Source organism: Dermacentor andersoni, chromosome 5 (genome assembly GCF_023375885.2).
Source record: "Dermacentor andersoni chromosome 5, qqDerAnde1_hic_scaffold, whole genome shotgun sequence".
NCBI classification, from domain to species: domain Eukaryota; kingdom Metazoa; phylum Arthropoda; class Arachnida; order Ixodida; family Ixodidae; genus Dermacentor; species Dermacentor andersoni.
Window position 1 is genome coordinate 193,426,952 of NC_092818.1, and position 11,094 is coordinate 193,438,045.

Consider the following 11,094-nt stretch of genomic DNA (forward strand, 5'->3'; position numbering starts at 1 on the left):
TAAATGTGGGTATCTTGCTTAGTCAGTAATGTTACCTAACTCTACCATTAACAACTGCAGTTATGCCAAGGTGACTATGGTGTGACAACCGTGTAGTAAGGACAACAACCCTTTTATTTATTTCCTAAGCGTGTAGACTTTCAAAGAAGCTGAGAGTTAATCATACTTTTTTATTAGAGCTTGAGCTCCCGTTATGATGGAAAGACCTGCCAAGTGGATTTGTTGCTACGATACGCTGCAGAATCGAAAAACTTTAATATTTCGCGCTCACGGCGTCCAGTCAGCCGCAGGCGCGCGTGTTGCGAATATCTCTGCCAGGTGACACAGAAAGTGAGGTGCAAGTGGATGCCAGAAAATATGATCATGCCAGCGCAACCACACATATTTTGTTTTGCTCGAGCTCGAACATACAGGGCGTTTCCAAGTTCATCTTCCACGTGATGCCGATACGGACTAACAGAGTTAAGACTGGGACTAGTTGGTTGTACATGTTGAAATGAAACCAAACCACAACTAACAGCAGAATGGACCCAAGCAACACTTGGACCACAGCGGCTCTCCAGCAGGTATCGTGTGTGTCTCTTCCCCTGTTCATTCTTGTCACTCAGTAGCCCGTTTCACTTCTACAGACAGCAAGTGCTGCGTGCAGACTATTCGCATTCAAGAAAAATCCTGCATCAGCTTTCATGAGACAATTACGTTTCGCAACTGCTTGGTGCAGTTGTACTGGTCAGTCGCGATTGTCAATTTCAAAGATACGATATATAGCCAAAGCATCTACTAACCATCCTCAGCTGCGAACATTTTGGATGCGTATGGCGAGGCTTCTCATAGACCAAATGTATGTTGATTTTAATCGAGGCTCCACTGCACGGCGCAGTTTTAGTGACACAGCCTACAATCAAAGTGACCTCTTTGTGAAGAACGCCGTCAGAGCCTCTCGCGATATCTTCCAGCGATTCACTCCCATCGAAAAAGAGTAATGTATAGTACAATTGCCACTAGACACCAATCGCGGGAAACTACCAGCGATAGCTTTATTTAGTAGTGCACGCTGCGATCACAACGTGTTGCTTTACACTCCAGTTCTATTCTCGCCGTCGAACCCCATCTGCCCTTGTACTTGAATCAGTCCCAATTTCCGCAGCACGAAGTGTTTCTAGGGAAGAGCAAAAAAAAAAGAAACGGTTTCGAAAGCGAGGGGCCAACAGAAAACAAGAGCAAAAAGAATCAAAGAACGTAATGCAAGAATCAAACATACAGCTTAGAGACGAAGGTTTGAAGCTTGCCGCAAAGCAGCTTGTCTTGACACCTTTTTTCGCGCAGCTGCTCGTGATACATTTAACGGCACACAATGCCAACTTCTTTCTAGATGTGCGTTTCTAGTACTTTTTCATCGCCTGCGGTCTGCGCCGTCAAAGACGACACAGCGGGGAGGTTGCTGTCGTCGCAACTGCTGTTGCTACCGGGAATGCAGCGCACGGCTTGCTCGGGACTTGCTCCTCATGCCCCGTTCGTGCGCGTCTTGGCGTCCGAAACACCCATGTGCGGAATTCACAAAGCTTTTTCGTATGAGCTGCCTTTAGGAATAATATGCTCGCTATTGCATGTCTGGTGGGCGCTGATTATTAGGAACCATCCTACCATACGAAGTGTTCCGTTCTCAATCTAGCCTGGCTGCTAGTGAATTAGAAACCAATATAGTTCCATAACCACGTCTACGTGAAATAAATTACAGTGCAACCGATCTCACGATGATTCTCGACGCTAATACATTCAAGAAATGTAATGTTGGGCTGCTGTGCTTGAGGAACCCGTGTGGAGCATATGCAGTTACTATACGTAAGGCGACGTAAGGTTCGTCGCGCATGCCGTCACACAAACACAAAACAAAATTTCTAGAAAACTTCTTGAAGTGACTTGAAAATCGTGTAGACCTATGGGTATGTTATAAAATGTTGAATAAACACTCCTAGCAATAGTCCACATCAGAAGCTTATTTAGATACCGTTGTTTTTGACCAGCATTACTGCCATCCACATTGTGTACTTATGTTTCTAAAATTAGTAAAAATGTTTCCGAAAGGTTATGATTCTTGCACTTTAAAAAGTTGTATTGCCTTGATTCTCCACGCTTACTGAAGCCTGCGCATGTAATTGTGTTTATAAATATAGAATTATAAAAAATCCCAAATGGCCTCCCATGGCTTCCCATGAAATGAAACAAAAAACTAACATGTAATTATGACAGACAAAGTAAATCTGCGTTTCCTGTGATCGATGTATTTATACACAGAGCAGAGCCGTTACGCCATTATCTGTATAAATATGCGTAGACAATGCCCATTTGCTGAGATTCCTTGCAACATATGTGTGTCAGAAGCAGTGCTGGATAAGTAATTTCGGGACGCGGGGCTAAATTTATCTAGGAGCCTCGGTAATGATAATTATGGTTTAGCAGTGACGATAGTGACGAAAATTACGGCGACGATGATCACGGCGATCTGTTTAAGATGCTAAATATTTCGACTGCTACAGGTTCGCGCTGTTCTTTTCGAGTACTCTCAGTTAAAGATTGCATACCCATGAACATACATACGAGGGCATCTAGCATCTAGATATAGCGTTTACAACATTTCTGCTTCAAGAAAATGCGTTCCTTTGTTTCTGTTAAATTGTTATCGAATGCTTATTGTCAGTCGGGCATGTCGCTATCATTTAACCGCAAAATTAGTCGCGTATCCACGAACTGCGAAATCGCGATTATTCAGTAAAAATAGAACCACGTATTGTGAAGCAATAAACATTTAATTACAAATGGACACCTTAAGACAACGCTAAAGATAAATATTAAGTGAGGTAGAACTATTAGCCTTCCCTAATATCGAATTGATGGCGCCAGATATAGTCGACTGTGGTACCACTCATATGAGTTCGGAACTGGCTGATTCACAAAGGACAGCAAAGAGGAAGGTCACGTGGAGATTACGTCAACTCATCCACTTTAGCGCAGGCGATTCAAATTGAGGAGCATCAGGAAGACTTTCGGTGGCAATTTTCTACTCAACAAAGTCATGTATGGGCACACACACAAAAATGATAGATTTCTAGAATTATCTATGGATCTAACTCGACGTAGTAGTTTCTTTTAGTCTCGCTTTAAATTGCTCAGCATATGTGGCATAGAATCTACGCAGTTGCCAGAAAGCGCATGTACGGTCCAACATTTAGCCCTAATACAAGATTCGAGATTTAGTCCATGTGAAATTCGGACCCCCACTTCACAGCCCCCTTTCTTTTACATGTAGAAGTGCGTCTTTCGCTTTTTGCGGCTAGCGAACTCTGATATTGTTTTATCAAAAAGAATTATTCCTCAAGAAGTTCCATTTGGTGGTCATAATGGCTAGAGGATTTCAGCCGCCTCTCGTCGAGGGTGGAGCGCAGACAGTTCTTAATGAGGAGATTGAAAGTTACCGTACAGTCTCACAGTCTGAGACTGGATTACGAAGATAAATCTTAAGGGCAATATATAGACTAGACATTAGGAAAAATACTCAAAATTTCTGTTTGCTCTCAGACATGTACTAAATAATGTAACTGCCTCGACACAAAAATCGACACTCCGAGCACGAACCAAATCTAATGTGACCGCAGCATGATACCGAAATAGCCAACGACTTCTTCTCTTTTGTGTCCTGCTGCAGGCCCTTGTATTTTCCTGCTATGTTGTGGCATTGTCGTGGGGACTGGCCTCGGCAACTGTCAAATGAAGTGCCGTTCTCCTGAACAAGAGAACACATGGATGGTGCTAGGTGTCACCGGTGTGCCATTCAATTGACACTGCAAACCCAATGAATATCAGTTTGTGAGCGTCACCATGTAGCCTGCACCGGAGGACAACGGAAAGCTGGTCAAAATGGGAGACGCCTGGCGTGAAATCGACAAAGAGGTAGCAATATGTCTGGCTTCGTGCACCTCCTCAACGATCTGTCTCCTTGCAGTATCTGCAATCATGATCACGGCGATCTGCATGACATGATGTATAACCGGGTATACATCATGTCATGCTGCATTGGGTGTACCGTCAACATTGATACTGATGTGCTCACATCATGTCGATTCCGTGCCGGCTGAGCAGGCCTGGATCGTTCGCTTGGCTCACCAGTGACCTCTGGAACATCGGCAGACCAGCTTAAAAGGAAGCCCAGCAGCCACGCGTGACTCAGTGGGCTTGGTGGCCCCGCCCGGAGCACTATGACTTACTTTATACTGTTCTTCGTACAGATTGGTAATGAATGGTGTTCTTGTGCCTGCGTTAAGAGCAATGATGTGTGTCTGGTAGTGCCTCCGAGCGCACAGTGCTTACTGCTGTGTAGTTTGGAATCATTTCGTGTTATTGTCATGCTATTGCAACTGAGTGGTGGCGTAGAGCGAAATCCTGGCCCCGATAAACTAGATGAAATATTGTGCACTGTAACTGAAATCCCAACTTCACACTTGGCCTTAGAATCTGGTGTGTCAAACGTGCAGCAGAAGCTTTCACAAATTGAAACGACCCTCTCGTCACTCAAGCAATATCACGAGAAAATTGACTAGTGTGAAGCAACTGTGCACGCTATGTGCAGCGAAGTTGCCCAAATGACTAGAAAAATTGATGACCTGGAAAATGGGAGCCGACGCAATAACCTCGTCATATATGGCGGGAAAGAGCCCGATAAAGAAAATCCTGCAGCATTGTGATCGTTCGCAACAAAAGATATATTGCATAATATTCTAGGCGTACAAGTCAGAACTGTGGAACGTGCGCACCGAATTGGCTTCAAAAATACAGGACGATATCGACCAGTCATACTACGCTTTTATGACTTTGCAGCAAAAACGACAGTTCTTCGGAATTGTTTCAATCTGAAAGGGAAAAAAATTCAATTCCTGAAGATTTTTCTGCAGACATTTGCGAATTACGCAGGAAGGAACGGAAAGCCTCGGCAATTAGTTGGGATGACGGTGATAAAGTCACACTGCCTTTTTGACAAAGCAAGGTTTAATGAGGACCTGTACGTCTGGAGTGACGATTAGGACACAATGGTGTTATTACAAAGCTCAAAGCACCACGTGACAGCGAACGCTAGCACTTCCAATGAAGGACCAATACGAAATACTGTACCGCTGACGTTAATGTGCTTTAATGCGAGAAGCATTGTCAATAAACTTGAAAAATTTGAAGGACTGGTGGTGGCTGAAAGCAGATATCCGCGATTCTGAGGTGGTTCCTCCGTCCTTTGCATTTTTACACAGAGATCGGGACGGTCTTGGTGGCATTGTCGTTGCTGTTAAGCGGCGTTTGTTTTTTGACAGAGAAACTGGCATCGCTGATCATGAGAGCTCATGGTGTATAATAAATATCAATGATGTCACTTTACTTATCGGCGGTGTCTATAGACGTCTGCGTGCTCCGGACAGCTACCTTGTAGAACTAACTGTACGACTTCCTGCATAACCGCATCAGCCAAAGAACCAAATTAATTCTAGTTGGAGACTTCAAGTTGAGGGGAATCGATTGGGATAACTTCTTAATTGGCAACAAAGAAGTCAAAAGTTGTGACCATCTTTTTGATATCATGCAGAGTTTCTCGCTAGCTCAACTTGTGCATCAGCAAACACGCGTTCAAGGGCAAGCGGGCTCAGTGCTAGGCCTTGTCTTTGTGTCCGCATTTTTAACCTCTGAAGTTAGCATAGAACCGGGTATAACCGACCATAAAATGATTTTATTGACGGTTGACGACCTTAGAATAGGTGCAATGCACCCTAGCATACTGACACCAGAATTTCGGTTACGCATTACACAAGGGCAAATGATGAAGCCGTCATTAATTTTTTAGAAATTATGCAAGATGATTTTGATGATAACACGTCGAACCCCAACGACCTATGATTAAAATTAAAAGTTGGGATTTTACATTGTAAAAATAATTTTATTCCTACCAAGCTAAACAAAAATAAAGCGGAAAACAATTACAAGAACTATCATACACCTGAAAGGAAGGCTACAAAGGATGCGCAAGAGAAAACATAATTGCACTATGATTAGCCAGGTTTCACAACAACTGAAAGTAAGGTTAAAAAGCGTGAGAGACAACTGTTTTTCTAATACGGTACCTGAGTTCATGACGAATCAGCCTAGGAAATTTTGGCGGTATCTATCAAAGCTGGAAAGTGCTCCACGCAGATTGGAATTGAGGTTGAGGGTGGCGCGTACTATCGCTAGCTCATTCAATACATATCTGTCTTCTCCCGTGCTCACGCCACTAATATGCCCTTGTCACAGTACGAATCAGCCATGCCTGATATCCTGATAACAGAGCCCGGCATTCTTAACTTGCTGCTACAAGCAAGCGCTAAAAAAATCTCCTGACCCTGATAATTTATCAAGCACTTTCCTCAAGCAATACGCGGGTCAGCTGTCGCCCTTTCTGCACAAAATTTTCAGTGCATCGCTTGAAACGGCCCTGCTTCCCGCAGACTGGTTGTACGAAAAAGTCGTGCCAATTCACAACGGTGGAAACAAGCAGCTTCTAGACACATAGAGGCCAATATCCCTAACCAGCACATGTTGCAAACTAGTGGAACATATAATAAATAAGGCTATGGTGATTTATCTGGAAGAAAATAACCTATACTTCACACAGCACGGCTTCAGGAAAGGGCTTTTAACTGTAACTCAACTTTTAGAAATTATACATGACTTCGCTACCATAATCGATTCAAGACTGTAAGCTGACGTAATTTTTACCGATTTCTCGAAGGCTTTTGATCGCGTTCTACATACTTTACTAATCGTCAAACTCAAATCAATTGGTATTAGCTCCAAGAATGTTTCATGGATTGAAGTATGTCTCTCGAATCGGTCTCAGTTTGTTTGCGTAAATAATGGTGAATCAGATCATCTAGATGTTCTCTCTGGTGTGCCACAGGGATCGGCTCTGGGGCCAGCTCTGTTTCTAGTGTATATTAACGACATCTATACATGTTTAGAAGAACTTTTTGTTGGGCGAGTTGGTGCATGGCTATGTTTTAGGAAGATTTGCGCCTAAAAAGGAGCGAATACAGGAAAAAATGAGGTAGCCGAAAAGAGCGCGATATCTGTACATGTACAGAACAAGGGGTTACAATAAGGCTTTTTGCGAACGACTGTGTCATTTATACACTTGCGAAAACAGTCGATAAACAGACAAAGTTTAACAAGTCCTTAGAAAACATCGTTACCTGGTGCAAAAAAATGGGGCATGCACATCAACACAAACTATGTGTATGACTGTTACACGTAAAAAAGAGCCCTTAAATTTCACATAAATTAATGAATGCTTCTGCGGAAAGAGCTGACTCAGTCCAGTATCTTGGTGTCCACCATAACAATATCGTTAAAGTGGGATGTACATATCGATAACATTTGCGCACAGGCGTTCAGACAACTCGGTTTTTTACGCTGAAGACTAGCCACCGCCCCCACCTCGGTAAAATTAACTGCTGGTAAGACTCTGCTTAGGCTGATATTAGAATATGGCCACATAGTATGGAACCCGCATCAAAAATATTTAAACTTGGCATTAGAAAAAAAAAAAACAGGCCACGCCGGTTCATATACCCAAAGTATTCAAGGTATGAAGGGTAACTGCGCTTCGCACCAAAGTAGACATTAGCTGGCCGGAGAAAGTTGGCCTTTTTGAAGTTTCTTTATGTTCTTTAGCATGACCTCATAAACTTAACAAAATCCGACTACTTGGTGCCCCCCGGACGTCACTCGAGTAGAACTAACCATGCTAAATGTATTAGACCATTTTTTTTTCATGTTGTATCACACTAACACACTCTTTTTTTTTCCCCTTCAACAGTAGGGCTTTAGAATTCCCTTCCAAGTGACATTGTTCACAATCCGTGCACTCATTTGTTTCGCCACTCTAATTGCACCTTGAGTGAAAATCAGAATGATGAACGCATTGTTGCCGTCTTGGCCGAGCGCTTTTTAAAAAGTTATCACTGACGCATTTCCGTGCTGCAACTTCTTGCACACGCGCCGGTGTCCGTATGTTCTTTTGTACCTTTTTGCGATGCGTTTTTGCACACGTTTGTCCATTGGATGCACATATAACTATTCATTGTTTTGGATACTGTCAGTACATTACACGGCACATTTATTGTGTATTTTTTCTGTAATAACTGCTTGCTGCACTTTACATGGCGTACCCATTTTATATTTTGTTTTTGTTTCCTTGTATTTACTTGCATGGTGTGTCCATTTTAACCATTGCCTTTTCCTCCAGAGCTTGATGCATCCCTTGTATAGCAAAACGCTACGCTTGTTCTGTTTGTATGCCCACTCCTGTATGATCATTTTAAGGCTTACAGTATTGACAAATAAAATATTTGTCTCCGGTCGACTAGGAAAGGTGAGATGGGTAACCCTTGTTCCTGTCACCATGAAGAAACAATGTGCTTACTTAGGAATGGGTCCAACTCTACGATAGTCTCTAGAATGTCCGAAAGATTTTCACTTCTAGGAGAACTGAATGCCTCCTCGCTAACCTCTAAGCGCCAAACCTCGCTCAGCCAGCTTTCTGACAACAGCCAGTAGGCGCGTCAGCACCTCCTTTCAATAAATCGTTTGGATGGTAAGCTGTGCCAAGACTTTTGTCAATTGTCTCAACGCCAGTAGACCAAGCCAGCCGTGCGACAGTTACCTTTCGGGGGTCAGCGCTGTTTTCGTGTGCTATTGAATTTCTCTTCACCCTTTTCCAATCACAGAAGCTTTTTTCGGCCACTACTAAACCATCATTAAGAATTCTTGTCGTAGAACGCTTCCTGGGTGGTGTTTTAAAACCTCTCTTGTACAACATTTCCGACTGGACTTCGCTGCGGGACTCTTTGAAATTGTTGAGGGGCTCATGAAAGAAAAAAACAATAATAGGGCCCCCTGGCAGTCGGGGGCCGGGAGCTGCAGCCCTTTTAGCTCATAGGTTAATCTGGCCCTGCTCAGAAGCTAGTGGACCAGCTGGTAATGCATGGCACGATGTGTAGTGCAAATGGGGCACGCAAAATGACAGAGAAGCTTCGCCGTGATCTTCCGTGTCCCGTTTGCACTACACATTACGCGATGTGTCTCAGGTATAATCGGCGTAAGAGAAATTAAGCAGCTGTCCTTTTGCAGTCGCACATGGTTGCAACGTACATGTAACACCAGTCTCCCTGCAGAATATACGCAAAGTGATGCGTCTATGCCCCATTTTCGAACATGCGTTGAGCTGCATGACATGCCTCCACTATTCTGCCAGTCCAATGAAGGTGCTGTGCTCTAGTGGGAGAAAATTTCATTGAAAGTGTGGCACACATTCGTGACGTTGCAGGGCACAGCCTGTTCCTCCATTGTGGCTGAAGTTGCTAGATTGCCCTGCGTACTTGAAGAAGCTCTAGTGTTGCCAAATCTTAACTTACGTATATTGGATTCGGAAAAACATTTGTATTGCTAATTACATGCTGGAAATATAGAAAAATAAGCTGCTGTGATCTAGTGGTTCAAGCATCTGGCTCGCGAACGCGAGGACGTGAGCTCCAATTCTACTTTGGGGGTCATCGTTTTTTTTTTTCAGCCCAGTGACCCTTTATTGCTGTAAAAATGGCTATTGTTAATTCTGGCGTAAACCATATGCGATTATTGCAGTTGAGTTCATTTGCAAATAAAATTCCTGAAACCTTTCAATACTTTTTCTAGACCACTAGTAACGTGGCGTTAGCGTGAAGCTACAGCAAGCTTTCAGAAAGTATCCATCTACATAACGCCTAAACTAAAATTTCCTTTAGACGTTTTGGTTATTATTTAAAAAGTACTAGTTTAGACGTATTTATGAATCTTTTTGTCTGTGATTAACAGCCAGGGGTAGATCAAGGAATGTGCTGAAAGCAATGTTTCGACAAGGGGACTTGTCTTCGTCAGGGCAGCAATTAACCCTAACGTAAGTTACTGCGTTCACCAAGACATGTCACATGTCAGGTTTGGCATCACATGTGACATTTTCGGGCAGGTCATATTACTTGCTAGCATTCTATGAGTTAAGTTTATGCGCGTTTAACTGTATACGAGCTCGTATGTGAGCTCCTATAGCTATTAGCATATTTGATCGATCAGTCAGCGCAACGCTTCCTCCGAACCATCCACGCCTTGAAGCTTGCTTCCTCTAGCAGTAAAGCATGCATGAATCTAACAAGAAGCATAGGTAGCACGAATTACAAGAGTGTAGATCAGTTTCGTTACCACCGGAAGAAACCCTTGGTAAACGGCAGTTACTATGAACGCCATAGAGGAACGCCAACGGCTCGCTTGGCTTGTTTGTGCGCAGCGCATGATCTGATCAGCCATGCCCAAAAGCGGCTATCGTCTTGCTGCTCTGTGAGCTTTGATCTTTCCTCTGCTCTCCGCTTGGCTGAGGACGTTTTGGAAACGACACGTAGTCTATGCTCGAAACCTGACCAAATATTACACGAGCTGTTCGAAAGAATTTGAAGAACGATTCATGATTTGTGGGCTTGGAGATAAAATTTTTGAGGGTTGTGGATCGGCAAACAGTCGGAAACTGCGGATGAGTGCTTTCATCTTTGTACATTTATTCCATACGTCATAGCTTTTGCCGAGCCAATGTATGAACGATTTATAAAACACAAGAGCGTGTTTTCGCAATATCAAGTTATGCTACACTCGTCGCCAACCCAGTTCCCTAATCAAGACGACATGGAGGTGATGCGCCAACTCTCTGACCGTTACCATGATGATGTTGGGGACTACATCTCCTCTATAGTTGGAGATCTACGCATTTGGCGGGTGAAAATTCAGCAGCTATAGATCAGTGTTCCAAGTTTCCAGTTGAGGCATTTAAGACATGCCTGTTTTTGGATTCGAAGGCTGCTTAGAATAATTAACGGCGACCCTCACAGTAACGGCGTCTGCAATTGAGAGATCTCTTTCAACGATGAAGCGCTTGAAAACCTACCCCCGCAGCACGACAGGGGTGTTGAGATTGAATGGTCTAGCGCTGTTAAAAGTGCACAG